The 16,870-nt window shown below is 29.6% G+C and overlaps 1 long non-coding RNA gene across 1 annotated transcript; it reads right to left on the reverse strand.

The window, feature by feature from the left end:
- Window positions 1–456: 456 nt before the first annotated feature.
- Window positions 457–14,326, reverse strand: LOC146997310 (uncharacterized). Its single transcript, XR_015041318.1, has 3 exons — window positions 13,843–14,326; window positions 4,288–4,526; window positions 457–911 (listed from the first exon to the last, which is right to left on the reverse strand). It is a non-coding gene; the product is annotated as an uncharacterized LOC146997310 (long non-coding RNA).
- Between the last annotated feature and the right edge of the window lie 2,544 nt (window positions 14,327–16,870).

The following is a 16,870-nucleotide window of genomic DNA, read 5'->3' on the forward strand; positions in this document are numbered from 1 at the left end:
AATAAGAAATTAATAATAATAATAATAATAACAATGATAATAATAATAATAACATAACTTAAACACACAATAATGTTATGCAAGGAAGCTGAGCAACATCTGAGGACATATTGGTAACTTAAAGCATATGCGTAAATAGTGACTGAGAAGAGGTATAAATTAACATCTTTCTTCTCCAGACAATACAAAAGACAAATGATATTTTTTTGAAAATGCATACATACATAGAATGAAGAATATTTGGATCATACACAATTAACAAATTTACTTGGTTATTTGTTAGCATAAACTTACAATGGCATATTCTAAGGCAATCAAATATCAGTTGGATCATGCAGTACAAAATATAAAACTAAAAATTTTTACATAATGCTAACAAAAATTGTTAGTTACATAATATAAACAATTTTTACATATTCTTTTTTAAATTATTCTCATTCGACTTTTTTCCCACAAAAGAAGGGCTATATGTTACAACTTATTGCATGCTTGTATTTTCAATAGAAATAATAATTATTACATATATCAAGGATGAGCAAATACTTTTAGCACTGCGCAAAAAAGGTCTTTTCAGCACATCATGTACCAGACTCGCAAGTGGTATAATAGCACTTATGTGACGATCTTTTGAAGTGCCAACCCCATCCTCCCTGGTAGAATTGAATAAATATCTGATGGGCCACGAAAAAATATCTGCTGAATCCATTTTAAATGAGTTTTATAATTGATTTGGGGAAAAAGAGTGTTTTGTTATGTCCTTACGTACAGATGTCACACAAAAACATAGTAAAATTGCATTTGATAGCGGTCAAAATGGATATTTTCGTTGAAATATGGTATCAGGAGTTTTCTGTGATTACAATACTTCATTTACTTCATACAAGGAAAACTGAGCTCATCAAGCCGATGATCTGTAACAGAGTGGCAGTGTATATATACATATATATTTATAATTACAATTTTTTAGAAACTTAATATAATCATACCTAGTATTTTCACATACTAAGCTGCTGAAAAATATCAGTAAATATATAATGTAAGAAATTTAGGATCAATTTTACAAAGACCAAAATTTGAAATTAATAAGTAATAAATTTCATAAAATCCTATAAATGGAAAAAAGAATTTAATCAAATTTTAATTTAAAAAAATTTTTTAAACAAGTAATACGGTAATTTTAATAAAATGAAATTTAAAGAAAAAAGAACATAACAGAAGTGAAATTCAATCAACCTCATTGCTACTCCGACAGGAGAAGGAATGTAAGGCGAAGGTCATTTGATAAATTTGATTTCAGGAGAAGGAACACATCAGAAATCTCTCTGCCACAAAAAATCCTTGCTTTTCTGTATCCAGAATTAGCCGATGAACCATTCCAATGTATTTTAATTATAACAATTCATCCGAAAATTCTGGCCCCTCTCCAAAGAAAGGTAAAAAACAAAGTAAATTCTAAACATACTTCTACTTTTAAACAAAAAGTACTCAATCCATAGAATTGAAAACGAAATTGAAATAATAAAATACTTTAGTGGAAAATTCAAATCAAAATTTACCTTTAAACAAAGAGAGCTAATGTAAAGAATTGAAAGCGTATGTGAAATTACTAAATTCAAATGCAATTCAGTTTCTTTATGCCTTTAGATATATATTTATACAGTCAAAAGTCGTTAATTCGGACACCCATAATCCGGAATAATCTATAATCCGGACCTCAAAGCTAAAATCTTTCTGCGCATGCGCCGCATTGACGCTTGCGCATAGGCGTTTTACTCGTGCGCCCAAGACATTTACGACTGCGCATATGCATCTGCGCAAGTGCAGAATACGTTTTCGCGTGCGCGTTTAATGTACAATAGACGCTATAAGCTAAAATTATCTAATTATCTATTTCAGTTAATGTTGATGATTGCGTTGTTCCTTAATCTTCGAATTGGATCCGGCTTATTATTTTTTGCAGACTGTAAGAGCAATTTTCTAAAAGTAAGCTTGAAGTTTTGATTATGTCAAATAGAATTTCCGATGCTGAAGCTTCCAAAGGATCTAGAAAACGAAAGTATGTTTCGATGTCCATCAAACAAAAAACAAATTGCTACAAAAAATGGATAAAGGCATATTCTTTGTTTATCTAACCGTTCCGAAATCTGTTTATCAATTTCACGCTGCTCTGCGCGGGGGGGGGGGAAGACGTCGCGGCGCGCAGTGAACTGGAAGTTGATTTGTCAACACTATCGTTATCTTCAGAGCAGATGTTTTTATTTTATTCGGCTTATAATTCTTTACTAAATGTAGTATTTAATTTCGATGTACTCCGTCTTTGATATGATTTAAATCAAATTCCTCGTCATTATAAATACCACGAATACAAATCAAATAGTTTTCTGGTTGCAATTTTCTAATTTCGGCTATGCATAAGGTATGCTTTACGCATCCGCGCGTTGAAAGAAATGTTTAATAAAGTAAACAAATAAATATTAGGCTTCTTTTTTGGTAAATTTTGATACCCTTCAGATCATAATTGCTCATTATTTTATAAATTACGGTTTCATATTTTTAATTTTATAATTTCTGCATGCCATCTTACCAGATTTAAACTGATGATCTATAATCCGGAAAAATCGATAATCCGGAATCGCCGAAGTCCCAACGAGTCCGGATTAAAGACTTTTGACTGTATATGTTTAGTTCAACCGATTGCAAAGAAAACGGGAGGTGCACAGCTACATATTATAGCAGTCCCAAATAAAGAATTTCAACGTTCTGAGGCTACTCGTTTTTTGAGTTATGATACATACGCACAAAAGTCACAAAAAATATCTTCTGAATTCATTTAAAATTCATTTCACAAACCGTTTTGGAAAAAAAGAGATCTTTATTTTGTCCGTATGTACTGATGTCAGGCAAAAAACATCATCCAAGCAGATTCAAGAGCGGTCAAAATGGATATTTTCGTTGAAATACGATACCCAAAATTTTTCGCGATTACAATATTTCCTTTATTTCGTACAAGAAAGTAAAAATACTATGAATTAAAATAGCATTTTATGCACTTAATATTTTTAATATAAATAAATCCCAGACGGCGAACAGTGGGTTACAATCAGTCATTTAATGAACTATATAATGTACACATAAATCTCGAAGGATACGAAGCAAAAAAATAGGCACTGATGGATTAATCAAATAATTTTATAAACTGATAGCTTCGCATACATTTTTATGTCTGTTACAAATAGTATATCGAAAAACAGTTATTAATTAATATGTTATTTAATGTGAGACATGAAATCTCAGATGTTGCAATTATTTCATTCAAGTTAGATTCCAACTTTTATGAAGCAATCCTTAACATCGAATGTAAATTTTCGTCAATGATTTTCATTCATTTTGCAGCATGCTGCATAATTTTAATAACCTTAATTTTGAAATTTCTAAATTCTTGTTATATATATATATATATATATATATATATATATAATCAAGAGTAATTTTTCATTACTTTTTAGATAAGATTTTTTTCTGAAATAGCATATGAGAAATTTTCTCTTTTAAAATTTACGCTAAATATAAACTTTTTCTAAATACTTAAAGAATTCTCTATCATTTTTATCCGGAATCAAAGGACTAAATTCTCACCAGAAGGAATACTCAGATTCTTGACCATTAATTCTAACAATATGGTACTATATTAAGTATGTCTAAGCAGCTGTTCAAGACAACATTAATAAGATGACATTTTGTGATTAATAAACACTGATTTAATTTACTGCCTTTAATTTTCGCATAAGTACATTTAATAAATTGTTAAGAACAGGTTCATCTGTAGTTTTATAATGTTATCAGAGTATTGCACATTATCAATTATGCCTAAGTATACACAGTGTATGCTATCGTATATGTCGTCAAGAATTTGAACATTGCTTTTAATAACAATTGATTTTCATAACATAAATACACACAAAGGAAATGCATATAAATGAAGGAACATAAAATTATTAAGGTTCTAAATATTTCATTATAAATATAATTACACAAAAATATTGTATATATAATATAAATTTAGATATTGTCAGAGGAAACAAAGTAAAAGAAAAAGAGACAATTGATAATGACATTTACAAACTATAAATAAGACTAAATAACTTTTTTTAAATGGAGAAAGTTAAACTACTAAGATGAAAACTTTATGAAATATTTATAACAAAGACAAAAAATATTAAATAAGAGATTAAAAAAGTCATAGCATACTACTAAATAATGAAAGGGAAAAGAAAAAGTAAAATTTACTTTGTCTCATATAGTTCAAGGAATAACTTTTCCATAATGTATAAACATATGACACAGTAAATTTTGCTTTTGTGCAAAGGATTTCTGACAAACATTGCAAACATAAGGACGCACACCAGTATGAACTAGCAAATGCCTTTTAAAAGTTCCTGAATGATGTGATGAGTAAGAACAAACATTACAAACATGAATCTTCATACCATGCTTTTTAGCTGGAGATTTCAATATGGAATCTTTACCTGAAATTAAAAATAAGCATTTTGGATACTTTTAATGATTAATGCAATACCTTAAGTTAAACAATTTCAATAATTTAAAATTAACAAGCAAGATAAAGCAAAATATACAGTCATATACCTTGAGTAGCTAATATATTAGTCAAATAATTATAATATCAATAATGCATAATACATTGGTCCACTTTTAGATTTTATCACAGTTGATATTCTAAAGGGCATGGATGCAACAAGCAATATAAATTCAAAATCACATTTTTCAAACCAATTTGAAACTAAGTGCATGTGGTAAACAAGATGCAATGTCCTTCTGAAAGTGATGACCTGTATTAGGAAACATTACAGCCATAAATGAGCACACATGATTGACAGTGATAATGAGGTAAGCAAGCTAAAAGACTGACATTTGTTTACAGACATATCAAGGGACCCACTCTGCTCGAAGAAATTATTCTCCATTCAAAATCCCACCACCGCCAGTTTAAAGAGTTATCATTAAGCAAATGAATCCATGAATTTAATCCATTTGCAGCATATTTCTGACACATCTGCACGATGATGCAGGAAACAACATTCATTAGGCCAAACAATTCTTTTCCAGGCATCAGAGATATAATTTTAGAACTCTTGGACCTATAACAACTGTGATTTCCTGTTTTTTATGATAGCAAAGGCACTCATGTTAGTCTTCCACTACTAAATCCCATCCATTGCAAAGGTTATTGTGTTGTCGATTCAAATATGCTTTTTGATGCACCTGAATGTACTGAGCTGCAGCTTATCATGTTGCTGTTCTTCTGTAGATCAATTGATCTATGATAGCTGTCGTTCCGCTCTTTTATTCACTACCATTTTCTGACTAGAACTGTTCTTATTACCTGAAGTTGTTTGCTCAATGGCTACTCTCTGAGTCCCCAAGATTGCACAAAGAAATCTTACAACATTAGCCATTCAAGAAACACTAGAGCTATGATTGTGAGTAAGTCTTCCTATACCCACAATCACAACTCATTCAAAATCACTTAAATCTTTTGTCTTACTTGTTTTTACACTAACAGCAATGATAAACATTTCTTCTCAATATGAGCATAACTTAACCTACTCATAACCAAAATTATAATTCATAAGCATAACCAAAATTATAATTCATAGCCACAAACAAGATTCATCCTTAATTATCTTACAATTCCTAAGAAACGTAAGGCTAAAAGAATTAAACTCAATAAGGCTAAAAGGATTAAACTCAATAACAATTTTATATGAGTTTAGATAGACAACTTGTAACAGAATAATCTGGCTAGATACATGTTCTCTTGTTCTTATGTGTAAAAAATATTAATACTGCTCCTGGCTATTATATCATTGTACATGTCGATCCATGTCTAAAAAAAAAAAGGTGTCTTTAATATTTTGGCAATTCATTCAGTCTAGATATACAAATATGAACACTACAGATGACATAAAATTCATCAGTACATGAGTATAAAACACATGACACTTAAAATAATATACACCTTTACATTTAATTTTTGGTAGTTTCCCATAGCCTACAAAAGTGAATATAAGGTTTTTAATCCCCTTAATTTAGTCATATAAATCAGAATGAAATTAATAATAATTAAATAAATTACAATCAAATTTATCAAATACAACATTAAAAGAATAATTTTAATGGAGTACTGAAGAGGAAGAAATATTAAAGAGAAGTTAAGGAAAGAGTAAATGAAAAGTACAGCCTTTGCACATTTTAAAAAATCAATTTACAGCTGTGAGGGATAAATATTTTGGTTAAATTACTTTACATACAGATAAATTTTAAAAAATCTCAACTAACATGCAAATAACTATGAAGAAAATGTGTTTCTTGAATTATAAAACACAGATATATGAAATATGACACTTGATACAAGTTTGTTATCTGTTTTAATTCATGTGCTTAATTTTGCTACTTAAAGCTGACAAATAAAAGAAACATTTTAAAAATGCATTTGCAATTTACTCACACAATGAACAACATGAGATAATTTTTAATATCCCTAAATATATGATATAACATATATTAAAGTATAAACATTTTGCAATACAGTAACAGTACGGTAAAGAATCACATTAATGTAGCATAAACAAAGGTAACCTCATGTACAGTTTATCTATTTAAAAAAATTTACCTGCAGTAATTCAGGAAATGGTAAAAAATTTTAAACTAATAAAATTAGATTTTCATAAAATTTCTCGGATATACCTCAATTTGTTGAATTTGGCGATAGAAAAATATTATTATTTAAAACATTTGTTATGCTGATTTTATGTTATGGCTTCTAAAAAAAGTATGAGACACAGCTGCATTACATATACACACATATGAACACTTAATTTAAATCAGAAAAATACTATTCCACTGGAAAGATTTAAGTGCCAGACTTGAAAAATATAATTAATTTTTAATACTTCTAAATAACAATTTCTGAAATAGTACAGGTTAAAAAAATTTAATTTACCCATGCTCCCTGTTTAATATATGTATAAAGCCTCCCTGAATAAGCCTGCATAAAGCCTTCCTAAATGGTATAATGGTTAATGAAAAATGACTGCTATATCAAGACCTAGCTGTTTATATCATCTCTTGGAGGAGCAAGTCCTTTCAAGACAAAGATGAACTGAAAAAAAAACTGGACTGTAGTTGGTCCATTTACTAAGCATACATATGCCCAAATGCAGCTTCATATTTGCTCAAAACTTAATCTGAAAGGAATTGCCAGTGTTTGGTTCTCTTATCCACTTAGCTACCAGTGGACCTAAAACTGTAACAATAAATGTAACTTCTTATAAGAAACTGTTACTTATTATTATAATTGGATTATCTTTGGAAGAAATACACAAAGATTACATGCATACAAATTGCCTGAAGCGGCATGGAACATCAAATACTCTACTACAGAATTCACGGCCAGGCACACTGATTGCTCAGTAATTTACATACATGGGAGATGTATGTAACTGGTATGTACTACCATGTCCTATCCATTTTTGGCTGGAAAAAAATATGAAGATCTCGCTAAAAATATTGGTGTTGTGATATATGCAACCAGTCTTTGGAGACCTTTGTTGTAGGCAGACAGGTATTACCTTTACTGAAATATGATTCAAGAAGAGAATACAGAATTGACAATATAACAATTTTCAGAATGCCTTTTATTCATTTTTGAGCCATTAAAAAACTCTAAAGGATTACTAAATCTGACCAAGTATTACAGATGATGACAGCGCAAATAACAGCATGGTATTAAGACCAGGAATGCGACTATTCACCGCTACTGTTTCGCCGTCTCCATCATACTACTTCACCTTTGGGCTAGTTTGCTATCGGGCCAATTCGCCATTAAGGTATATTTTTCTTTACATGCCTATATTATATTTATATTATTTACCTATTTTATACCTCTGGCTGTCTTAAATTTTAAAAGAAAAAAACCTTTTGTAATTAAATGCATCTTCTTGAATTATTAAAATCTATTACAATAATAAATACTTTCATGATATGAGTTATCTAGTTAAACTCAAATCAGTAACTAGAAGCATTCATAATTAAGATACAATATAGCTACAAAAATAATACAGTCAAAAGTCTTTAATCCGGACCTCAAAGCTATAAACTTTCTGCGCATGCGAATATGTGTTAACGCATGGCGTTTAATGTATAACGGACGGAATAAGCTAAGCTAAAATTATCTAATTATCTATTTCAGTTAATATTGCAGATTGCGTTGTTCCTTAATCTTCGAATTGGATCCGGCTTATTATTTTTTGCAGACTGTTAGAGCAATTTTATAAAAGTAAGCTTGAACTTTTGATTATGTCAAAAAGAATTTCCGATTCTGGAGCTGCCAAAGGATCTATAAAGCGAAAGCATGTTTCGATGTCCATTAAACAAAAAGTGGAATTGCTGCATAAAGGCATATCCTTTGTTTCTCTAACCATTCCAAAATTTGTTTATCAATTTCACGCTGCTCTGCGAGGGGGGGGAATGAACTAGATGTTGATCTGCCAGCACTATCCTTATCTTCAGGGCAGATGTTTTTATTTTATTCGGCTTATAATTCCTTACTAAATGTAGTATTTCATCTCGATGTACTCTGTCTTTGATATGATTTAAATCAAATTCCTCGTCATTATAAATATCAGGAATACACATCAAATAGTTTTCTGGTTGCAATTTTGTAATTTTGACTATGTGTAATGTATGCTTTACGCGTGAAAGAAATGTTTAATAAAGTAAACAAATAAATATTAAGCTTTTTTTTGTAAATTTTGATACCCTTTAGATCATAATTGCTCTTTATTTTATAAATTATGGTTTTAATTTTATAATTTCTGCATGCCATCTTACTAGATTTAAATTGATGATCTATAATCCGGAAAAACCACTAATCCGGAATCGCCGAAGTCCCGACGAGTCCGGATTAAAGACTTTTGACTGTATATAACATTGAAATAAAGGATAATATTAAAATTAAGCATAATATAATGTAACATTCATAATAAAAAGGAAATTATATTGAGATTTCAAAATAAGTTTACCATTTCTGAGATAATATTGAAGGAGTATTGTCTTTATATAAGAAACAAAATTTTGTTTTATATTTTATATTGAAATTCAATTTTCTGCAAGCATTTTAAAACCAAAATAATGGTAAAACATCTTTCTACACTTCTGCCATTTAAAGAATCAAATAGTTTGTCAACATTTACATTTCAGCAAATTCCTTGTATTAAAACCTTTTGAATAATATATAAAATGATTTCATACACAATTTCATGCAAATATATTGTTACGTACGCCATAAAAGTTAACTCGTTTGAGTAATGTGTTAACAAGATTCAAAAATAATTTCATTTATAAGTAAAGTTTCGTAAAAATATGAATTTTCTGCTTAATGAGTTGTTTCACTAAACTGGTTGATTTAAATTTCAAGAAATTTTGATGAATTGTGTATTCGCTGTTTAGAAATGATAATATAATAGAATATCTCTGAGCCCATAATTATGAAATGTAATAATTTTCTTGTATTTGATATTGAGATAACTTTCTAATTCTGAGCAATTTCTTTATATATCCTATATTTGTAAAGAAGTAATTATATATATAATTACAATACTCCTTCAATATTATCTCAGAAATGATAAACTTATTTTGAAATCTCAATATAATTTCCTTTTTATTAAGAATGTTACATTATATTATGCTTTATTTCATCCTCTATTTATTTTTAACTATATTGCATCTCAATTATGAATGCTTCTAGTTACTAAGTTGAATTTAACTAGATAACTAGTCAAAACTACAAACTGCCATAACATTTGTTGATCTATACATGTTAAATTGCCATCAATAAAATATATCTGATAAACTGTTAACCCTGTAAATTTAAAACTTCTTGCTTTATGACATTACAGGGTTTATCTTGCTAAAAGAACAGCTACTGGGTAATCAGTTTTGAATTCGTAGATTTTTTAAATGTCATCTTGCAGTTGATAAGCATCATAACATTCATAAATACAGAAGGTGTTTATACATGTTTAAAATGATTTCGAAGCCGTTTAATTAACCTTTAAAATTTAAAGAGTATTTTTAAAACATTCTATATGGTAGCCTTTATTTCGGACTATAAGGCTGTATTGTAATTTCCATGCTAGAAGGGCTTTTCGGTGTTTTTTCTCTTGTCATCAACGATTTAACTTTAGAAACATTAAAAACACTAGGTATTTGTTTGGTGCCTTTTCTTCGAGTAATGATTGATTTTTTTCTCTTTATGATTAATAATGCTGCTTACTTCGCATTTAGAAATTTTGATACATTTCATAACGTTTATGAATTACAGAATAGGAATATATTTCTTTGGAAAGTGGAAAAACATATCTTTCAATCCACAGCTTGTTTACATGTGACATTTTGAAGGAAGAATAAATTTAAAACTAGCAGACAATATTTCTCACTTCAAATAATAAGCTGTTGCTAAAAATTTTTATTCCTGAAAATTTCCTTTAAAAAAAATTCTTTATCAAACTCGTTCTAAAAATGTGTAAGCACCCTCTGTATGAAACACTAGCTCTACTTTAACTGCTACATGAGTTTAGGACACTAAGTATAAAATCTCTCAAAAAGTTTCTGGTTAATGCATTTTATTTCAAATACTATTTATATATAAAAAAATACGCAGCATAGTTGACAAGAATACATATTTCTTAACACAAGCATTTATGAAGGCTTATGTAAAACTTTACACATTCACACATGGCTTCAATTAGCATAGAAACACAGAAGTTTATTTGTGGCTTGAAATCTCAATGCCTAATACAGTTTTTTACGTAGTTATAATTAAAATAAAATTTTTACTCTTTTCACATTCTTGAAAAATATCAAAAAGTTTGGACAGCTATCATGGATGACATGTGACTTTTATTTGGAATAGCCAAATATCAGGACCTTAAGGTTTATGCAATGCATCTGATTTTTTTAATAGTATTTACATTTTAATTTTTAATAATTTTATTTAATGGTTTTAATAATATTAATATATTTTAATCATAGTATTTAATAGTTTTTAGTTAGTGTAGTAACCTATTTAACAGTTTTTAACACTATTTTTAATTGTGGTATTATAATTAAATCATTATGAATTGATTATAATGCCATTATTTAAAGGCACAGATAATAAACTTAACATTCTTCTCATTGTTACAAGTCTTTTTATAAATATAATTTGATCAAGAATAAAACTGCAGAAAACAAGCCCAAATACACTCTTTTGCAAAAAAATCAAAGCATCATGAAGGCAGTGGTTGTTTTTGATGAAATTGAATATGTACATACATAGATAATAAAATGATTAACAAATCAAGGTCACAGTACCTATTCACGGCTCACAATCATTTATTGAATGTTCAAATTAGCAGTTGGTCGAACCCCCCCAGCGGCAATGCATGCTTGAATTTGTCGAGACATGGAGTAGTAGAGATTCCTAATGTCATTCCGCGACACATTCTGCCAGGCATGCATCAGTTGTCGCTCCATAGCTCCAATATTTTGTGGTGCCTGAATTTGGTGGCCTACTATGTCGCAGACATACTTGATTGGTGAAAGGTCTGGTGACCTTGCTAATCAAGGAAGAGTATCAACCACAGAGAGACAGTCCAGAGATATGCGAGCAGTATGTGGCCTGGCATTATCTTGTTGGAAAATGGCCCCAGGATGACATGCCACGAAGGGTAATGCAACTGGCTGCAGGATGTTATCAACATATCATTGAGCTGTTAAAGATGTACGGAGGATGACTAAAGATGACCTGCAGTCATAAGAAATAGTGCTCCACACCATCACACCAAGGGTTATAGCTGTATGCCTTTATAAAACAAAGGCTGATTGGGACCGCTGGCCTCATCCTCTCCAGACACGAACATGGTGGTCATCTGCTTTAAGAGTGAAGGGGGATTCATCGCTGAACACTGTATGATGCCAGCCATGATGATCAGCTGCGATACCACTCCAACCACTCCAGACGACTCCGCCTATGTTGTAGGGTCAAAAGCAAATGACTTAAAGGCCTCTGTGAGCGTAACTCCACCTATAGACGTGGCTATAGTACGCTGAATAGTCAATAATGAGACCGTTGGGGCGGTTTGGGCCTGGCTAACAATCATCCTGTCTTGCCTCGCATTTGTGCTCCTTGGCCTTCCAGAGCCTTTATTTTGTCGGCAATTTCCTTGTAGCAAACATTGCTGCCAACATCTTTGCACAGCAGTGTCTGTATGCTGCAGGTGGCAACCTATTGCTCGGTATGACGACACAGCTTCATGTTACCCTACAATGTGACCACGTTCGATATCATTTAGTTGTCTGTATGGTCTTCGATATCGTCGTAATGGCATCTTTAGTTGCTTCTTTATGGAATTACAGTGGCAGCAACAACAAAAGATAAATTTTCCACCTCTGTTACTGGTTTTATACTTTGTGAATTGTGCACTAGAAATGTGGGCAGGGGCGTAGCTAGAGTTTCCAGCGCCCGGAGACAACTGAAAAATTTGCACCCCTTTCTGTGTGCCAAAAGTAGAAAACATTTCATTAAAAAATTTTGTAGCATGAATTTGGCATCCTTTGGATTCTGCACCCGGGGACAGATGTCCCCCCCTTGCCCCACCCTAGCTACGACACTGAATGTGGGCTATGATCACAATTCCTGTTCACTTGCCTTGAAACTTTGATCGTTTGTATGCTTGATCAAGATGTTTTTGCATACTGAATTTTGTCATGATTGCAACAGCTCTTCTTGGTGCTTCGATTTCTTTGCGAAAGTATGTATACTAAAGCCAACTAATTATGTATGCACGTATACTGATGCATTTAAAGTCCATAATTTATTGAATCTCAGTTTTATAAAGATTATTAAACTTTTAGTAATCTAGAATGTGTATCTTCTACTCATACTGAGTTGAAACACTACTTAATTTTGCACACTGTAGGTAACAGTTTAATAATGCATAACAATTTTGCCTATGAGCCTCGAAAATAAATTGCTATGAATAGAATAAATTTCACTACATATTAAAAAAACAACCTTATTATTCATAAAAAATCAAAATATTTTAAAGCTTCGTATTTTTTAATAGTATGTTGTGAATCCCAGCTTAATAGAAGATTAAAAATATAAATATACTTCATGAAGAACAATTACTTATATGTATATGCCTTCATGAAACAAGGACAGAAAATATTCAAAATGCAATAGAAAGTTCCTGTCAGGATAATTTTACCTCTAGTATGCCACTGCATATTTGATATACTATTACAGGTACAAATTACATGAAGAAAGCAAACCTGCACAGAGTAAGAGAGGATTCTATGACTGGCTCTTTCACCAGACAATTGGAAAAAATATTTAGTAATTTAACTGGAGAATAAGGAATTAAATACTTACAAGTTTATATTGAAATAAAAATATAATAAAAAGAAACTGCGATTGCAGATTTTCAATTATCGTAATTTTATGCAAATATTGAAATGATATGACATTCTAAAGCTTTTTCTCAAATGATTCCCCTTCGAATACATTATAAGATGCAACAGAACTCTTTTATTTTATAAAATTAAAAATATGTTTTCAGACATTTCTTTTGATAACAAAAGACATTTAACTAAATCGAGTTATAGGAGGATTTTAAATTCAAATGTACAACTTAAAAAGGTTATAAATATTAAACTAATTAACTATTATCCATCTTATTTTCATTATTCAGAACAAAGAAACTTTTAAGAAGTTCTTACCTTCTACTAAATTTAACACAGAAGTTATAATTAGAATAAAAATAAGACTACAAAGACATGCTGCATATTGAAAGAAGGAAACTATATTCTGGCATTTTTGGCACCCTATACACACATTGCCTTCATTTAGTTGTCATTTTTTAGAATAAATTTGGAAATAGGTGCTCTAGATATCTGTTATCACCTATGCTTAAAACCAGCCCAGCTTAGCACTCAATTAAACTTCATATGATTTTCTTAGAAAGTTTCAAAGGCTAATTTTTGTCTGTAATGTATGATCTTGTGAGTACGCAGACTTGACTTTTGTGTAAATGATTTCTGACAAATTTCACATACAAAAGGACGCACTCCAGTATGAGCTAGCACATGTCGCTTAAATGTTCCAGTATGATGAGATGAATAAGAACAAAGATTACATGTGTGAACTTTCATAGCATGCATTCTTCCTACCACTTTTAAATCTGATCTCATCCTTTTACATGCAGCATCTGAAAAGGACAGAACATTTTATATTGCAAATGAAATACACATAATACCATGCATAAAATATCCAAAAATATTTTATCATTAGATTAAACAAAAAGAACTGTGATTGAGTACAATACAGCAATAATCATAAGTTGTTTGATGAATTCATATGCATCTGAAAATAAACAAAATTACTGAAAGCATTACAATAATTTTATCAGCTTTTATTACTGGAGAGAGGAGAACTGTTAAATGAAAAGTGTTTTCATAAAGAAGACAAATATTGTGTTTCATAAGCCTTTAATGGAAAACTGTATTTTTTAATGAGTCTCATTCAAGTTACATTGAATTAGAATCAAATGTATTGATTAAAAAAAAACTGCTTTTTAATTCTAATATTTTTTTGAACATTCATTTTTTAAGAATGTTATTAATTCTAACATTCAAACAAAATAAAGATATAATTATCTAACTTTTTTTTGAACAAATTCTGGTTTTTCAAAGAAATCGCACATACTGAAATTTTATACACAACACTCTTTTTTACCAAAAATGCATAAATTCTCTAATAAAATTATTTATCTAATTTCTTCTAAGCTATCTTTACATAATATAAACATTAAAAAAAAGCATCTGAACCCACAAACTGTAATTTTAAGGGAATTAAATATAAAATAGAATTTTTAGAAAGAAGCTTTAAAATTTTTTGAAAGAACAAGATAATGATAAATACCAGTGTATTATTCAGTTTTCAATTCACAAAGTGCTTCTGTCAATTTAAATGATATACTTAGGTTGAAATAATTACAAACAACACTGACTTTGCAACAAATGAACAGAATATCACATGCAAGATAAAATTAGATTCATCAATTCAGTATGTTGAATGATTTAGAGAAGAACCAAAATGACTAGCAACTTTTGACATAGAATTTTTTTTTTTTTTTTTTTTTTTGAACTGGAAACAAAATATGATTACACACAAAAGAGATTTTTTGCAACATAAGCCTAATTTCTGTTTTCTTTTTTAGGGGAAAAAAAGAAATTAATCTTTAAATTAAATAACATGTTTCATGAAAAAAATTTAATATTTCTTTTTAATAACTTATATAATGAGTAAAAAACTAGTAAAGGAAAAAAAAACTCGTTCTGTATCTTTTTATATACAAAAGGAATAATAAATGCATTGAAAAAGATTAAATAATATCTATGAAGTTGTTGAAGTATGCATGTTACAAAAAAAAGAAATTTAGTTTGGCCACACTTATCTTTATATAAAATTGGGAAAGGGAAGGAACCAGCTTGTATAACAGAAAGCACTTATTATTTCTATAATTCTATAACAAATATTGGATATTTGTTGGGTCATGACACCTTATTTAAAATATATTACCCAAATATTATTCATTTAAGATGATACATGAGACAGTTTTTAATATTGCGTTAGATCTATGTAGCAATGAAATACTAATAAATCTTAAATAGGTTCACCTGTATACTTATCTTATATACTTATCTTTAAAAAAAGCTTCTAAAGAGGATTTATGATCAATGACTTCAATTCAGTAAAAAGTTATGTTATATCAAAAGCATTGCTTATAAATATATGCATTAGTGACTGGTGAATGACAAAAACTCAATCGAACTTGTGATATTGCTTGGAACTTGCTTATGGATAGTCAAATATTCCGTTTTCAATCAAAACTTTAAAATTAATTAAATTGAAACTAAAACAGGTCTGTGAATGTTGCTAAACTGATATTTTTGACAGCTCAGTAAAGTTTACATTAATCTTCCAATAAAATGCAAACTTTTAGCTGGCATAATCCATCAATTAGCATATATACTTGAAAGATACATGATCCGATTTCACTGATCCGATCATAGTTCACTACTTTTGCATACAGTATACTGAACCTCATTTATTGCCTAAAGTACATATTTACCGCAAGAAAAAATTTATTTAAAACTTTTGAGATGATCAATTTTCAGATTTATTTACTTTTTTTTTAACGTGTTAGTTGAGCAGGATGTTAACTGTACTTTTACAACTGGAACGCAATGGTTTTAGGTATGGAATATAACAATAAATCTTTTGAAAATAAAATTATGAATTATATTTTTTGTTACTTTGTTCTGGCCATTTACACACTTAGCTACTTTTCTTCCTAGTTTAATTTACAATTTGATATGTTTCTCACGTTATTCACTAGGGTACATTCAAAAATATTTTTTATTTTACTTTATCATAATATTCTTAGTAGCATTACTGAAAACATACTGATGATTTAAATTTGAAATATGTCACGTAGGTAACATTCCATTTCATTAGCTTCAACATTGAGAAGGGTGACTTTAACTTTTTCAGACTTTAAGAATACTTAAGTGACTTTTCTTCTTAAACAACAAAACAGAAAAATTGAATTGATATTCTCTATATCTTTAACTGCTGATGGTTTATAAAACAATAACTAATATTCTTGCTCTTGCGGATGCATTCATAAATCATACATTTTATTATTCAAAATATTAATTTTAGCTGTTTCATTTTTTAAATTTA

Source organism: Stegodyphus dumicola, chromosome 5 (genome assembly GCF_044657685.1).
Source record: "Stegodyphus dumicola isolate Sdum_Otavi_A_Nest chromosome 5, ASM4465768v1".
In the NCBI taxonomy this organism is placed as follows: Eukaryota; Metazoa; Arthropoda; class Arachnida; order Araneae; family Eresidae; genus Stegodyphus; species Stegodyphus dumicola.